The sequence below is a fragment of the Macrobrachium nipponense genome, chromosome 34 (genome assembly GCF_015104395.2).
Source record: "Macrobrachium nipponense isolate FS-2020 chromosome 34, ASM1510439v2, whole genome shotgun sequence".
Taxonomy (NCBI): Eukaryota; Metazoa; Arthropoda; class Malacostraca; order Decapoda; family Palaemonidae; genus Macrobrachium; species Macrobrachium nipponense.
The window spans coordinates 71,346,904-71,365,949 of NC_061095.1; positions in this window are offsets into that span (position 1 = coordinate 71,346,904).

Below are 19,046 nucleotides of genomic sequence, written 5' to 3' on the forward strand. Positions count from 1 at the left end.
AAAAAGGAGTGTAATATATAACGAATGTAATGTTTCAAATCTTGTAGGACATTATTGGAACCTGTTGAGCCCTGACCGACAGTCAGCTGTTAGCAAAGTTTTCTTGAGTTCAGCCATTTTTCTGCCGTTCTAGAGCGAGAGAAGTCTCAGATTATTTTAGTGGCCGAGGTGAGAGTCTTTCTATTTCCTTCAGAGCGAAAAAGACCCGAGTGAAATGAAATGTGGATTGTTGTGAGTGGCAGGCAGCTGTCATGGCGTCGTCGTCGTCCACATGGGGAGAATCTTTTCTCCTTCGTCATTTATCCTGAAATGTCGTCACTAATGAGTTTAATTGAAGCGGTTTTTTAAAAGTTAGGTTCAGGTAGGAGTTGAAACTAGTTTTCGTTGAAGGCAGACTCCGGAAATAGGTTAATAAATGAGGCGAATAGAAGCCTAGGGAAGGCAAGTCTGGACCCGAGTCCTAGAATAGCGAAAGGCCTTAACCTGTCATTAAGTGTGCAACTGAAACATGAGTATCTACTTGATTCGTTTTCCGTTCTAATTTGGATGAATACTATCACTTCGATTTCACATATTAAGTAGCCTCACATGTGCTTCTCTTGTCCCCATCAGACTTTGGGCGTCGTTGTCTTATCAGGGTCAACGACCGGACAGTGGCGAGTTCACTCAATAAAGACCACTTTTTTTTTTTCACTCGGTATTTAATTGGCGCGAAACAACGATACAATTCAATCTTTAAGCATACCATTCAAAGGATTGAAGCTTCTTCAACAAAATGAGATCTATGAAACCGCCATACGAAGTAAAATTAGCATGTGTTGTCTTCGTAAAATATGTTTTCAAGGCAGTTTTTAAATCCAATATGGCGTCTCTTCGAATCTATGCCAGTTCGTCACTTGAATGGGCACCATGTCCTTCCCAGCGCTCATTTGAACAATATTTGGGTATATATGTAACGTTTATTGACATTTATGAAGAGTAGTTGTAATCAGCAAATAAAACAACATTTTGTTGCCTATTCCAATGAAAGTATGAGAAGTCTTATTCCTGGGGTCATGTTTTGAACTGAAATGCATTTTTTCCTCGTAGTCATCGGTGGTTTATCCTTACTGCCATCACAACTTCAACTCCACAGTGCTTATTTGATTGTAATTATGCACATTTTATTTCTTAACCCTCTTACGCCGATTGGACGTATTAAACGTCGAGTCAAAATGTCTCCCGTATGCCAATTGGACGTACCATATGTCGACTCAAAAAAGTTTTTTTTTAAAAATTCGCGGAAAAATACTTATAGGCCTACCAGCCGAAAACTTTTGAATCACGCGCCTGTTGTTGCTGGGAGTTCACGGATCAAGGTGTTATTTTGTTTCAAAGCATGACCCAAGTGCGCATGCGCAGAATCCTTCCTTCTCGCTCCAGCCAGCATCATCGTAGCATCATCCGACAGCGATCTTTTGCCGCAATCGTGTTTGACTGAGCTTGTGCAGACTTTGAACATTTGAAATTTGTGTTGGTACAGGACGTTCATAGAGATGTCTGAACGTCGTATGACACGCGAAAGGCGCGTTACCCGTCGGAAGGGATCGTTGTTAGAAGAGTTTTGGACTTGGATGCTGGCGAAGGACCCAGCACCCAACCTGACCTTGCTCCTCAACGCCGTTCTGTGCGACAAACGTGTCGATGAAAGTGCTTCGAAAGTGTCTCATTGCTGTTAGTAACCCCAAGGAAGCATCGTGCTGTCCTTAGGGGCATTCGTAGGAATTTGGGAGGGCTCAAACCAAGGGACATTGACGAATATTTATCGGAGCTCGATCGAGAGCATTTGGCAAGTCCTCATTTTGATGGCGGTTGGTCATCCAGTGACGAGGACATAACTCCCGATGATAGTGATGACGAGAATATTTGCCCCCACCAATGTTTGTTCGAAGGTCACATCCCGAAGTGAATTAGAATTCAGTAGTTTTAGTGCTTATGAGGGGGAATCTGAGGAGGGGGAGGACGATGATTAGGATCTAGTTTTGTTGCCGATGATGATGGTGATACAGAAAGCGAAGGCTTGTAGTGAGGGAGATGGGCCAGTGAGGGGGGTTCGTGTGGGAAATCGTGCCCGCGCTCGTGCGCAAGCGCGCAGGGGCACGTAGAAGGTCTGGATAGTCGCGCTAGCCAAGGGTCGTCCGAGAGCGACGATGGGTGGACAGAGGACCCCACACCACCTAGCATGCATCCATTTACAGCAAATCTGGGCTCACCGTACCTGTTCCCCTGATCCTCCTGTGGGTTTTGTTCAGCTTTTCCTTACGCGGGAATTGCTGGAGTACCTGGTAGCAGAGACGGCGGACTACGCCAGGTATTGCCGTGATGAACTACGCACGACATTATCATATCTCTGGCGAGGCTGCAACCTCCCTGACATGGCGCACTTTTGGGGCTCCACGTTTTTTTTTTGGATTGATGCCTGCTGCCGACGTCAGGCAATATTGGAGGCGTAATTTTTTTTAAGTACACCCAATGTGCCCGGCGTTATGCCCCATGATACTTTCCTGGCGTTGGACAGATATTTCAACGCCTTCAACCTAAGGGCCATACCCCGGAATAACTCTGATCGCCTCATTTTAGTGCACCCAGTGTTGGAATATATTCGTGAATGCTGTAAAACTCTCGTGATTCCTGGAAAGAACCTTTCTTTAGATGAGGGGGTGATGCCTTACAAAGGACGTCTAAGCATCAAAGTGTATAACCCCAAGAAGCCGAAGAAATATGGCGTGAAATTTTTTTTTTTTTTTTTATTACCGAGGCCAACACTGGCTACGTCGTGGACTTTTCGGTGTACTTCCGGGGTCTTCTCCACGATGCGTGAAACTGTTTCAGGCTGCGGGTCATTTCCGTAATCAGGGATACCACCTGTTTATGGATAATTATTATAACTCGGTATCCCTGGCCCAGGAACTGTATGAAGCAGGTTGTTAACGTCAGTGGTACCCTTCGGTTGGTGCGTGGGGAGCCCCGAATTCCCTCAAGAGGTTCGCTAGCCATCCGCAACATCTGGTAAGAGGAGAGACACAGTGGCGGCGGAAGGGAAGCTTTCTTCGTCATCTCTTGGAAGGGTGTCCGACTCGTCCCCATGATTACGACGAGCCATGAACCTGTCCAAGAGGAGATCATGCAGCGGAAGAAAGACGCGTCGACAGGGCCGAGTTGTGTATTAGCAGTTTTGTGTACAGCGCCCTACCGTCATTGGGCACTACAATAGGCACATGGGAGGAGTTGATCTCTTTAATCAACTCATCCAATATTCATCCCTTCGTCAGGGAGAACCAGGAGATGGACACAAAGCTCCTGAAATACATTCTGCAGTTGGCCCTCCAAAATGCCTACATACTCTACTGTGTGTACTACGGTCCCGATCTACGGAGGATGAGCCACTTACAGTTCCTCGAGGCAGCCGGGGAAGCCCTCATCAACTTTGATCCCGATGAGTGGCCTTCCATGTCTGCCCCCCTGCCCCGAGCTGAAGATCTACCCGTGAGAGGAAAGGGCAGACCTTAGGGGTGCCTACTTCGGTCATCCTGCTGCCGACGCCCTGCTGCCGATGCCTGCTGCTGACGCCCTGCTGCCGACGCCCCTGCTGCCGCCGCCCCTGCTGCCGCCCCCACCCACACCCCTTCCTCGTCGGGTAGTGGACCCTCCGTGTCGGCTGATGCCAGGGGATCACACACTGGAGCTCCTAGAAGGGCGCAGGCAGAAACAAAGGTGCCTATGCAGTTTTGGGGGGGGAGTGTGACCGCAAATACCACAGTGCGGTCTTCTATTGGAGTGCGACTCAGCGGCGGTCAGGGGAGGGCGCACGGGTCCGTGCCCTATCCCAGCGGCCGTAGGGCGCGCGTCTCCCTCCTCCACCTGTACCTCGTCATGTCGAGAGGAAAAAAACGCAAGACTCTTCAATGGAGGAGGAGGAAAACAAGAATAGAACAAAGAGTCAGGATTAGGAGTGAGTATTCGCTTTTGTTTATATTTATTTTTTTTTATTATTTCAAGTTGTTATATCTCAGTATCTATGCATGAATACAATATTTCATTGTATGCAAAAAGAAAAGAAAGTGTCACCTGCATTCCTTTTAATTTATGTATTCGTTCCAGAATCGGAAAATGTAAATAAATAAAGAAAAAGAAAAACACATACATATATATATATATATATATATATATATATATATATATATATATATATATATATATATATATTTATATATATATATATATATATATATATATATATATATATATATATATACATATATATAATATATATATATATATATATATTATATATATTATTATTATATATATATATATCTTTGATTTTTTTTATGGTGTATTTTTGGGTAAGCAAAATACATAACAGTCTAGTAATCTTCATTTATTTATCTTCATTTGAAACAAATTTTTTTGAAAAAAATATCTTTCTTCCTCCGCGCCCCGCTTCGCGGCCGAAAATCCTCCGAAATCGTAGATCGCATTATCCTAATATTTGCTCCTTTCATATTAGCCGTTTTATAGAGTTTCATATAACAAAAATGTGCGCAAATTCATGAAAAAATACAATAAAAAACTAATTGAAAGGTTGTAGCTGTTTTCCATTTCCGAAATATGTGCATATAAATTACGATCATTGGAAAAAAAACTACGTACGGTCAACTTTGACGCAATCGAAATGGTCGAAAAAAACGTACTTGTTAGCTAAATCTCTTACGGCATAGTAATATTCATTTATTTATCTTCCTTTTGAAACAAATATGAAGTCTCTAGAACAATGTTGTGATTTATGGTGAATTTGTGAAAAAAATATCTTTCTTCGCCTCCACGCGCCGCTTCGCGGCCGAAAATCTCCGAAATGCGTAGATCACATTATCCTAATATTTGCTCCTTTTCATATTAGCCGTTTTATAGAGTTTCATATATCAAAATGTGCGCAAATTCATGATAAATACAACAAAAAATAATTAAAGGTTGTAGATTCTCTCATTTCCGAAATATCTGCATATAAATTACGATCATTGAAAAAAAATACGTACGGTCAACTTTGACGCAATGGAAATGGTCGAAAAACGTAATTGTAAGCTAAATCTTCTTACGGCCTATTAATATTCATTTATTTATCTTCCTTTTGAAACAAATATGAAGTCTCTAGAACAATATTGTGATTTATGGTGAATTTTTGAAAAAAAAATATCTTTCTCCCTCCTGCGCCGCTTCGCGGCCGAAAATCTCCGAAATGCGTAGTTCGTATTATCCTAATATTTGCTCCTTTTCATATTAGCCGTTTTATAGAGTTACATATAGGAAAATGTGCGCAAAGTCATGATAAATACAACAAAAAATAATTAAAGGTTGTAGCTTTTCTCATTTCTGAAATATCTGCATAGAAGTTACGATAATTGGAAAAAAAACTACGTATGGTCAACTTTGACGCAATCCAAATGGTCAAAAAACGTAATAGTAAGCTAAATCTCTTACAGCCTAGTAATATTCATTTATTTATCTTCATTTTGAAACAAATTTGAAGTCTCTAGAACAATATTGTGATTATGGTAAAATTTTGAAAAAAATATCTTTCTTCCCTCCGCGCGCCGCTTCGCGGCCGAAAATCTCCGAAATGCGTAGATCGCATTATCCTAATATTTGCTCCTTTTCATATTAGCCGTTTTATAGAGTTTCATATATCAAAATGTGTGCAAATTCATGGGAAATAAATACAAAAAAAAAATAATTAAAGGTTGTAGCTTTTCTCATTTCCGAAAATATCTGCATATAAAGTACGATAATTGGAAAAAAAACTACATACGGTCAAACTTTGACGCAATGAAATGGTCAAAAAAGTAATTTTTTTTTAAGCTAAATCTCTTACAGCCTAGTAATATTCATGTATTTATCTTAATTTTGAAAACAAATTTGAAGTCTCTAGAACAATATTGTGATTATGATGAATTTATGAAAAAAATATCTTTCTTCCCTCTGCGCGCCGCTTCGCGGCCGAAAATCTCCGAAATGCGTAGATCGCATTATCCTAATATTTGCTCCTTTTCATATTAGCAGTTTTATAGAGTTTCATATATCAAAACTGTGCGCAAATTCATGGAGAATACAAAAAAAAATAATAAAGGTTGTAGCTTCTCATTTTCTGAAATACTGCATATAAAGTACGATAATTGGAAAAAAAAACTACATACGGTCAACTTTGACGCAATCGAAATGGTCAAAAAACGTAATTGTAAGCTAAATCTCTTACAGACTAGTAATATTTATTTATTTATCTTTTATTTTGAAAACAAATTTGAGTCTCTAGAGCAATATGTGATTTATGATGAATTTATGAAAAAAATATCTTTCTTCCATCCCGCGCGCCGCTTCGCGGCCGAAAAATCTCCGAAATGCGTAGATCGCATTATCCTAATATTTGCTCCTTTTCATATTAGCCGTTTATTAGAGTTTCATATATCAAAATGTGCGCAAATTCATTAAAAATACAATAAAAAATAAAAAATTATTTAAAGGTTGTAGCTGTTTCCATTTCCGAAATATGTGCATATAAAAAAAATATATAAAAATTCAACATTCGGTCAACTTTAACTCGTCCGAAATGGTCAAAATCTGCAATTCTAATCTAAATCTCTTGCAGTATCATAATATTCAATCACGTGTCTTAATTTTGAAACAAATTGGAAGTCTCTAGAACAATATTGTGATTTACGGTGAATTTTTGAAAAAAATATTTTTTTACGTCCCGCGCGTTATGAATTCGTAAATCATTTTGTGATAATATTTTTCCGGTGTGCTTTATTGTTTTACAATGATTATATATCAAAATGATTGCAATTTAGTGTACAATACAACGAAAAGAAAAGTAACTGGTTAGCTTTGACCGTTGTCTGCAAAGCGTGATTTGAATACAATTTTGTGGGATGAATTTTTTTTTTCGCTACCATATATCGCATTATTTAGATATGATAATGATTATTATATTTCATTTCTGATGGTTGCATACTAAACTTCAGACAATGACAAAAGAAGGAGCCAAATATGAACTCTTAATCTTCAGAACTAAGCGCGCTGTGATTTTTTGAAAAAAATATTTTTCTGCTTCCGCGCTCACTCCAAACCGGGCCCGGCAAATACGGAGACGTTTTGATTTTTAGGGCTTCGGCGTAAGAGGGTTAATTCACTCCAAATCCCACACTTGAAATATGTGTTTGTTTACAGCGAAGCCGTGGCGGGAAACATTTTTCAGCCTTCTTGTACAGAGAGAGAGACAGACTCACCACATATACCGATATCCCACTAGACTTCCGACATCCTTTTATTAGGACCCCTAATTTATTGCAGAGGCCGAAAAGGACGAACAGACACATGTCCTAATTGTATACCAGTCAGAGGAAGCATTGTTATTGGATCTTTTATAAATAGCTTTTCATTTGTATGTGTTACGAGCGCGTAACAATCTTTTATTAAAAAAAGAATGACTTCAATCAATAACACTTGACTTTATGTAACAAATCGAGAAAGGATAAACGGCTGATGCCTCTCCTGAGATAAGTGGATGATGTGAGTTGAAGATGCTTTGATAGAGAAATCAGTTTAATGAAGATCGGTTAAGGAATTGTTTTTTTCTCTTTATGTAATACATCAATACTTCATTCAGGTGATGAGAAAAATCTGTCTTGTTACCATTGTCATCATCATTAGTAGTAGAAGTGGTAGTTGTAGCATCATGAAAAACAGTGAATATTAAAACAAATACTTCACGAACAAAATCAACAAGCAGGCAAAGATATAAGAAAAAAAAAAGTGAAGAAAGATCGATATAGCTTACGTGGCTTCCTCCAAAAGGTCGAGCCCCGTGAGGGAGGAAGAGCGATCTCCCACGAAACCAATTCATTTTAAGTACATTGGACAAGTAACTCATCTTACTGCATGGAAAAAAAGTGAAAAATCAAGTAAACTATACAATTTAAAGCGGAATTGGAAGATATTTTATAAAAGATATGCACATCTTATACTTATATAACAACATTTACTTTATTTTATTCGTTTGGAAAATATGTTAATCAGATCACCGGTTCTCTCTCTGGTTCAACATGAAACACAACCAAGTACAGTATGTGGATACACATGACGTTTTTCAGAATAAAATAGAAGTTCTAGGAGTTTCTAAAAACAATTATTTAATCTTGTGATAAGGATTGAAATCCTCAGGTTTTAAGAAGAAAAATATCCTACCAGACTTCAAACGTCCTACAGGAACAATTCTACATTTGAATCTTGTTTAAGAGGAACTCCATCCTACAGTATTTTAACAAACGCCCACCAAACCAACAATTTTTATACAAACAAATTGTGTCAAACAATAGGTCGGTATGAACTACTACTCGTTTCGATATAAACGTTGATCTATCACGTTCAACAAAGCAACAGATTCTGGATACAAACAAATTGTCAAACAATACTTCAACGTGAACGGTATTGTTTCAGCACAAACGGAATTTTTTCACCTGAATGAACAGCCTTCAGACAGGAGGAAGCAATCAGCATGGACGGCCACAAATAGAAAGATTGACTGACAGCAAAAACCAATAGAAAAAATAGAGATGCCAAAGTGATGGCAGCCTCCAACAAAGGCAGTGTTGGCAGACGGTCCCATCACAGGGGGAAGTGGTCATCCATGACAGATTTCGTCGCAAAATCTACCCCACAACGAATTTCTGCATAAAAGACACGAATGGAAAGCATCATCAAAAAGGGGATATTATCTCTCCTGAGAGAATAAAAGAAAGGTTGCGGAACTGAATCTCCCACGGTTGTCTCTCTCGCTCTCTCTCTCTCTCTCTCAAAGGAAATAAAGACTGGAGGGAAATAAGACTTTAAGGAACTAGAACATGTGCTGAAAAGGAGTTTTTGTCGAAGATAGTGGAGATGAGGCCAAAATAACCTTGTGGTTTCTATAGACGGTAATAGAAAGGGTTTGTTTGTTTAGATGGCATGCTGGATTAGACCACCAAGTGCACATTTAAATCTGTTGCGACATCAATGTGTGATACTTTCTTCTTGATTTTGTCAATCAACGTCACGTCTGATCTATTTGCACGTATCACCTATCTGTTCTGATACTAAGTCCCAGAGGATATTTGCCTGACCGTTTTCTATCACGGCTTCAAGTGGGTGCTCGTACCACTTATTACTGCAAGGTGGCTGGTGTTTCTTGCACAGGCGCCAGTGGAGGGCTTTTGCCACTGAACTCATGCCTCTTTTTGTACTGGTTCTGTGCAAGTGCCGGACATTCGCTAGCTATGTGGTTTATGGTTCTCATTTTTCGTATTGCACTTCCTACATATTGGGAGAGATGTTATTTCCATCTATCGTTCTTTGTACATATCTGGTTCTTAGGGTCTGATCTTGTCCCGATGTTATCATTCCTTCAGTTTCCTTCTTGAGCTCTCCCCTCTGTGAGCCATTGCCATATTTCGTCGTCTGGCTAGTTCTTTACTCTGTTTCATGTATTGTCCGTGCATTGGTTTGTTGTGCCATTCCTCTGCTCTGTTTGTCATTCTGCTGTCTCTGTATATTTCTGGGTCTTCGTCTACTTTTATTCAGTTCTTCTTCCCATGCACTCTTGAGCTACTCGTCTTCACTGGTTTTCAGATATTGCCCAAGTGCTCTGTTCTCGATTTTGTTTTGACGCAGTCCTCTATACTTAGCAGTCCTCGCCCTTCTTCCTTTCGTGTTATGTATAGTGTGTCCAGTATTTGTGCCTTCGTCCATTTCCCAGCTATTCCTGTGCTGTAACTGATTACTGGCACTGCCCATGGTGTTTATGGCTTTTATCATATTTCCGGCGTTGAGTTTTGACTCGGAGTATCGCGTTGACTTACTGCATATATTCTTTCCTGATCGTGTCCTTCATCTCTTGGTGTTTTATATCCCCTCCTTCCATTATTCACAGTTAGTTCTATCCCGATTAATCTATGTGTTTGATGTTGCTCCCATCTGGTAGCTTTATCCCTTCAGTCGTTGTTTACTTGCCCATTTGTATGTTGACTAAGGCACATTATTATTATTATTATTATTATTATTATTATTATTATTATTATTATTATATTGTTATTATTATTATTATTATTATATTATTATTATTATTATTGGAAGAAGACCCTCTTTTAAACAAATAATTGTCCAATATTCATATTGGGGATAATGCTGAAAGTGGAATTTTTTATTCAGAACAGGCTTTATTAATCAAAGACTGGTATTATCTGTATATTGTCTTGGTGTTATCAGAATACTGGTATATGGAAGGCGTTTTCCTCTGGTTCAGATCAAGCATGGGTCGTCGTCGGTGTTGGTATCATTCCATAAGAGAGGTCAGTGTCAGGCCGGGGTCATCTCTGGTATTCATCTGGTATTACTGCTGGTATAGCTCTGGCTTATCGCGACGTTTCAACCTTCTCGTAGGTCATCTTCTTGGCTGGGTTAGCAGTAGAATTAGAAGAGATGGTGTCTGCAAAGCCGATATTTATAGTGGCTCGAAACCTAGAGCTGCGTTCTCATTGGTCGAGCCGGTCTGGGATCTCTTGTCGATGGTTGCAGGGATGCAACCCGGGTGCGAGCGCTCGAGTAGTGCATCGGGGAATGAATGTAGGAGTCCTACCTGCGGCAGGAATCTTATCATCCCACTGGTGGCTCCTGGTGATGAGGAACAACCCAGTGGCCCCCCTGCAGGATCCCTTGAAGAAGACAAGAGTGGTCTACCTGATACACGTGCCCCGTCCGAGGATGCCTCGGCAAACCACATCGGCATGACCACCATGCGATTCTCCCAGAGAATCTCCTGCCATGCCCAAGAAGGAGCCATTTATAATCACGCCAGGACTGCCCATAACATAAGGATAAAAAGGAGCGATATTATCCCTAAATATCGAAATAATTGACCAAACCACTGATCCCCGACGTTTACGAATCCTGGAAGCCTTCCATATAGGAAAGGAGAAACCTAACTTGAACATTACCCAAGAAACGTTTCTCCTCCTACCGCCGCCCTTAGACCAGCAGCGAACGAACACCCAAATATCCAGGAGCACCAGCGGGATGATAGGATTCCTGCCGCAGGTAGGACTCCTGACATTCATTTCCCGATGCACTACTTGAGCGCTCGCACGGCTGGCATCCCTGCAACCATCGATGAGAGATCCCAGACTTCGCCCCAGACCGGCTCAACCAATGAGAACGCAGCTCTAGGTTTCGAGCCGCTATAAATATCGGCTTGCAGATACCATCTCTTTTAAGTGGTTCAACAAAGTATCAGGAAAGACCAGGCCAACCACACACAGCACACCATCCCAACCCTCAAGCTGAAGCAAACAGACTAGCACAACACTTTGCGGATAGGACCAAATCAATTCACCTACCACCAGCCACATGAGAAAGGCAAGTGGCATTTAATCCTGAAAAAGAGGTGGAGAATCATCAATACAGCCTGCAACAATTCACACCATTCGACAATGAAAAAAGAAAGAACTTGACAAAGCCCTCCAAAAGGGAACAGACACAGCACCAGGAGCAGACATGATTACATACAGCATGTTAAAAAACATGGGAACTACAGCAAAAACAGTGCATCTCCACATAATAAACAGAACATACACAGAGTAGATCAGACCCGCACAATGCAATCAGCAAAGCACACAACCAATTCCCAAACCAAAGGAGCCGAACTCTACAGACCCATTTCTCTCATCAGCTGCACAGAAAAGACGGCAGAGAGGAATGGTGTTAAACAGATTGCTGTGGAAACAGGACCCTTACACCACCGCTTATATGCCTACAAAGAGGGGATAGGCACACAAGAATGTCTAGCAGATGTGATGGCCACAATAAATAACAAGAAAGCAATCATAGTATTTCTCGACCTAGAAAAAAACCTACAAAACTTTGACCTTCCAGTCCAGCTGGCATCCTGGCAGCCTTAGCCGACAAAGCAGTTAAAGGCAACCTTCTAGCATGGGCCAAAGGATACATGCAAGACAGACAAGCCAGGGTTACCTTTCAAGGAGCAACCTCCGAATTCCTCCAATCTGGAAAATGGAAACACCTCAAGGAGGAATACTCAGCCCCTTCCTCTTCAACATACTAATGGAGAAATTAGCCAACCGGAACTTGCCAAATGGAGTTGAAATATTCATATATGCAGATGATGTGTGCTTGGTCAGCACAGACAGGCATAGAGCCCACCAAAACATGCAAATCGCAATAACACAGATTGAAAACAAATGCACAGTCCTAGGACTAAAAATCAACACAGCAAAAACAAGGCAATGGCAATCAAATACAATACAGACCTAAACCCAATACAACTCATAGGAGAACCCATCGAATGGGTAGACAACTTCATGTACTTAGGAGTCAACATCAACATACAACTCTCACCACACAAAGAAATAGAAACACCGAAGCAAAAAATCAAATGCAGACAAAACGCCATGAAAAGAATCACCTCGCTAAGGCAGGGAGCCGTATACCATGCCCTCTCCAGAATTTTCTACATACAGACAATAAGATCAATCTCACAAGTACTTAACAAAAAAGTTTTGAAGTAATCCAAAACAACGCCTTAAGACTCATTACAGGGGCACCAATGTGGACCAACCTATGCATCCTGAAACATGAAACAAACCTACAATCTCGACTCATAGGATAGATCAGAAAAACACATCCATCCTGCTAAAAAACTTAAAAAATGACAGACTGTCCACTCAAAAAAAAAGAGATCAGAAATGCATTAATCTCCATGAAGAGCTAGACCCTCCAAAAAAACATATGCTGGCAACCTTCTAGATACACTGAGAGAGTAGGCATGCAAAACTCATGCTGCAGCCATCAGGGAAGACACCCCCTTCAGTGGAATACACAGAACCAGCACCCTTGGGAACCAGAACCCTTTAACACAAACTACACACTTCTTCAGCAAGCAAGGAAGCATGAACCACCCAACAGCTAAAGCAAGCAGCACAAGAAGCAATACAGTTGACAAACTGCCACAAACATATACTTTAACAGATGGATCAGTAGACCTCAGCGTCCCAGCGGCAGCAGCAGGAGTTCTTACTCAACAACACCTCAAGGGAGCTGGAGGCTCTCCAACAATGCCTCCACACTACAGACAGAGCTGATAGCCATCGCCAAAGCACTGGAAGACTCCCAACACAGATGGGTAACACTACAATACACACTGACTTGAAAGGAGCAATACAAGCCATCACAAAAGGCAAAGCGAAAGAAAACATCAAACTCCTAACGAGCATATGGGCACTGGCAAAACTCCACCAAAACAGAAATAGACGAATAACTCTCAATCTGGATCACGAGCCATGTAGGAATACAAGGGAAATGAGGAAGCAGATTCCCTGGCAAAAAGCGGGCTACACATTAACAATGTCACCATCAAAATCACCACTCACTAACCCAACTAAAAAGCATAGCGGCAGCATACTACCAAACACAAGAGGAAAGCAGAATCGGGAGAGTCGTCTTCGGAGGCTCCAAGACTGCAAAATGGTATGTAGACACCACACAACTCCCACCACACAGCATACCGAAGAACATGGCACGAGCACTAGCGGTAATAATACATCGGCTAAGGTTCGGATACCAATGCACATGGCAAAAAATAGAAAGCAACCCTAAACCATGTAAATACTGGCGAAAACAAATATAGAAGAATCACTGGAACACTATATATTACGCTGCCCACAAGAAACACAACAAACTAAGACAAAGTCATGAAGGAAACGAACAATCAGTCACTCAAAATAACAAGACATATCCTAAACAACACCCAACAGTTTGCAGGCTTCCTATGCTCCTACCCACCACCAAGGTAGGTGCAAGACACTGTCCTGAACAACAAAACTCGGTGTCATCAGTCAAGACTCCTCTCACACCCCCCCAACACATCTATCCTCCACTCACATACAAACCATAAAACACAGAAAAACAAACAATCCACCCAGTGCTGACTGACACAAAGTCGCCAACATCAACCTTCATCACCCAACATCCAGAAGCGAAGCCCCGACTCTGGCATCTTTCATCACTCCCTCACCTCATGCACGGCAATCCTGTCAGCCTCACACATCAACAACACACACTACCTCCCACTCGAAATAGGAATGGAATAAGGAAATGTTTACGGACCTCACAGGATAACTAATTAGCAATCTTTTCTCAGACTCGTACCCTTCCTTCTTCCCATCTGTTGGCCTCTCTGACTTTCCAAACACTCACTACTGTTGCACTTTTCCTACCACTGAAGGGCACCTTAGGGTTTAAAAAGGTTGGACAACCTTACCCATCAAATGTTTCTTTCCAATATCACATCATCAAAACTCATGCATTATCACCAAATAAAGGACCATATCCTACCATTACCACTTTCTCACCATCCTGAATTACGGGCTGCTATGTGAGCAAGAGCCCGTGCTGACACAAGGTCAGCTTAATCAAAAACAACAACAACAAACACCATCTCTTCACTTCTACTGATAACCAGCCAAGAAAATGACCTACGAAAAGGTTGAAACGTCGCGAGAAGCCTCTTATGGAATGATACCTCTTATGGAATGATACCAACACCGACGACGACCCATGCTTGATCTAAACCAGAGGAACGCCTTCCCATATACCAGTATTCTGATAACACCAGCTTACTGATAATACCAGTCTTTGATTAATAAAGCCTGTTCTGGATAAAAATACCACTTTCAGCATTATCCCCAATATGAATATTGGACAATTATTGCGAAGTATCGCTGAGCCAGAAAAGCAAGTAATAAGAAAATAGAAAAGATAATATATTAAGATTGGATTTCGCTGAAATTCTTGCCATTTTATTCTACAGTAATTATTATTATTATCATTATTATTATTTTTTTTTTTTTTACTCTATCACAGTCCTCCAATTCGACTGGGTGGTATTTATAGTGGGGGGTTCCGGGTTGCATCCTGCCTCCTTAGGATCCATCACTTTTCTTACTATGTGTGCCGTTTCTAGGATCACACTCTTCTGCATGAGTCCTGGAGCTACTTCAGCCTCTAGTTTTTCTAGATTCCTTTTCAGGTATCTTGGGATCGTGCCTAGTGCTCCTATGATTATGGGTACGATTTCCACTGGCATATCCCATATCCTTCTTATTCTATTTTCAGATCTTGATACTTATCCCTTTTTTCCCTCTCTTTCTCTTCAACTCTGGTGTCCCATGGTATTGCGACATATTATTATTATTATTATTATTATTATTATTATTATTATTATTATTATTATTATATTAATATTCAGAAGATGAAGACCCCTATTCATATGGAACAAGACCATCAAAGAGGCCAATGACTTGAAATTCACGAGGCTTGCAAAGAATATTAAGGTGTTCATTAGGAAGAAGCAAAAGAAGATAATGGGAGATACAGAAAGAGGATATCACTTATTAGAAAAAACAGATAAATTAACCAATAAAAAACAAATAAAAATGTAATGAAACATCAAAGCACAAGGACAGTTGTATAAGGGTAAGTAATATTATTGCATCTAGTTTGAAACATCTGAAGAAGATCCAGGAGGAGAAATAAAGGATAAATTATATACAAGTATTCACAGCTGTAAGTCCTGTGACGTGGATATAAAACCTAATTCAGACTTTTAATTTAAAAGAGACTAGGATGTAATGGCCTTTTAAAATGAATTCGCGGAATATATACGGAGATAATCACCCTGAAAAAGGCCACCCTCTCTCTCTCTCTCTCTCTCTCTCGATGTAAAATTTTGCAACTTCAATGATCCGGATATGGTGGAAATGCTTGCTGCTGAATTTCACAAAGAGAGAGAGAGAGAGCGAGCGAGCAGGCACGATATCGACTAATCTTCCTTTTAGCTATTCTTTTACGAAGTGAATATTGGTCCGTTTAGGGTTTGTCCCGAAGGGGAACGGTTGTTCTTTTCGAATCAAAGGAGAAAGAATAATAAGAAAAACCAGCGTAAAATGTGAACACGTCAAAAAAGTTAAAATTGAACGAAGGCAGAGTCGAGTCACTTTTCCCTACAACAATTTGCAATGTGAAGTCATTTCCGGAAACTCCTGAATAAAATCTTCAGTCCCTCAACTCTTTTCTTGCCATGAGCTCTTTCTTTGCTTTCGGTTTTAGAAAGAGCTCACAGGGAAAGCGAGTGGCTTTTTCGTTAATGGATAAATAACAACGTTTTAATTTGAAAGCAGAACTCGAGAGTGAAACCTCCTACCTAGAGAGACCTGTTAGCTGAGGAGTCTTGTGGGGTGGGAGAGGGTAGGAAATATTCCAGGCAGATTTATCCCTACGCAAGGACAACAAACGTATGAATTAATTTTATCTAACAAAACAATTTACCAAAAGACATTTGAACTGCTTTTTCCATTTTGATTTACTTTCCATAAGCATATACTGCTTTTAAGGACCAAAAAGGATCAATAGATATGAAAAGAAAGTGCAATATCTGCCTTTGCTGTTTTAGCCTGACGTGAATTTACACACAATACAGAATAACATTTAATCAAGATTACTTTCACAAGAACTAAAAAATACACGATTAATTAAGGCTAAATAAGTTGAAAATGGAGAAAGTTCCGTTCTTGTATACGTTAATTCAGTCCATTGATATGAAAAGACAGAAACTTGTGCAAGGGGAAAAAAGCTAATTACATTTCATGTATAACAAATGACCCTCTATCAGTTACACAGAGTCCTTCTAATTACTTCCCTAATCCTTGATGTCTTGTGTGAATCCCTTCAATGTCAAGTAATTCATATCTTTACTAATTTTCAGCTATGTCATGTTATGTTATTCCCCAGGGCAATAAATACCATTAAGCTCTCTCACACACGAGAAAGCCTTAAACCTTAGCCATATCTTTTGAGCTTAATGCAAATGACTTTGTTTCCACAAAATGTTTCATTTCTCTGAAACTGGCAGGTACTGGATGTCACCTCCGTAGGGTGAATTCAAAGCCTACTCATGTCAGGTATTCTATATCATGTTATTTGCAGGAGAGAGAGAGAGAGAGAGAGAGAGAGAGAGACGCCTTTAGTCACTCGCTATTCCGTAATCCAAGAACTAAGCATTCGTCTAAAACGATTTCACCTAAATTAAATAAACACATGTAATTAAGACTAAAATACTCAAAAAGAAAGACAGTTCTCTAATTACAGCACAAACGACCTGAATTTCTCCCTAATGCCTCTGTAAAGAAACTAAATATCCAACTATAATTCACAGTAACAGTCCATTAAGCCCTTCCTTGAACGACCCATCATGAGAGAACTTCCAGGAATGAAATAAAGCTTCCAGAATTCCAGGAGCAACGGCCTCTGCTCCGAAGGAAAACAGGAAAGCAAAAACGTTCCTCGAAGAAGGTCATTTCGAGGAAGAAAGGCAGAACGTTCATTAAACGTTCTCAGCTGAGGGAGAGACACGAAAATTGAAATCTGCCTGAGAACGAAAAAAAACCTCTCGTATTTTCTTTATGAACGTTGCCTTATCACATGAACGTTCATTGGCATCATCTTTGTTTATTTCTGGAGTCCTTCTTCCCTTCTCTCAGGCGGTTAGTTGGGTGGTTAGGAATGAACTACAGAATAGATAGATAGTGAATTAAAATTTGTTTAAAAACAGAGAAAAGTGAAAAAGGACGAAAATAAAATAAAGAGGGGAAATGGAGTGCTTAATAATATTTTTATGTTTAAAGATATAATCAAAATTTGGGACTTTATCAACATATCTATGGTGCACGACTATACATTGACTGAAAATCCACAACAAACCTTTGTCAGTAAAGGATAATTTTAACTTGTATTGTTATAAAATACAGTTTGACTCACAAATATAACTCGAAATTTTCACTGGCTTTTTACAGAACTTGTCTTGGGCCCCTTTCTCATATAACCATTGTGGTTCATAAATTTAGAGATGAATCTGTTATAAATTCAAAGAGTACTCAGTTACAGCTAAAAATAGATATATAATGTATTGTATCGGTTCAGTCTTTAATATAACCCATTGCTGTGGTTTATAAATTCAAAGAGGACTCGGTTATAATTACGAAATATATAAAGTCTATATGATATAGGCTCATTCTTCAATATAACCCGTTATTGTGGTTTATAGATTCAAAGACGAATCAGTTATAGCTACAAAATAGAAAAATATTTTCTACCCATTTGTAAAAGCAGGAGAATGTGAAAAAGGTGAAAAAATGAAAATAAGAATAAATTTGGGAAAAGCGAAAATTAACTATTGTCCATTTACACAAGAGGCGAAGAATCCAATTTGCAACGGAAAGTAAACAGCAACAAATCCCTTTGAAGAGACGAAGAAAAAAGTCAATCCCTTGCGGACTTCACAAAATATGTCCCTCCAACACAAAAACAACTCTGCCACAAATAAACAAATAAAAACAAATGAAAAAAGACCATATTGTTTGAACAAGGAAAAAAGCAGTTACATTCTCTCTCTCTCTCTCTCTCTCATCACTTTTTTCTCTTATATTTTATTATTCCTATCACATAAATGCACTAATGAGAGTGTCAGCATGCAACCCCCTTTTTTATATCTTATATTTTCTTGTTCCTTACTTATTCTATCTAATTTGCCCTTTTCCAATTCATTTCATGTTCTTCTCTTCATATCTAATAAATATGTTCTTATTTATCCAGAGTGAGTCTGGCAAACCAGGTGATTTAAGCTAAAATAGCGAGCTTGTCACAAGGGGTCGTTGACGACATCAAAAAAGATTCCGACACAGAACGTGCATAGTAATCTTTTCGAACGTTAATTAAAAACCTCGTTTAAGCTTAAGAGGAAATAGCGTGTTAGTTTTCTAGAGTTATTCATTAATAAACGATGGATTACAGGTATACTTTTTGCTCATCTTGTAAATGAAGGGAAGGAGATTTTTATGATTAAATGAGAAATG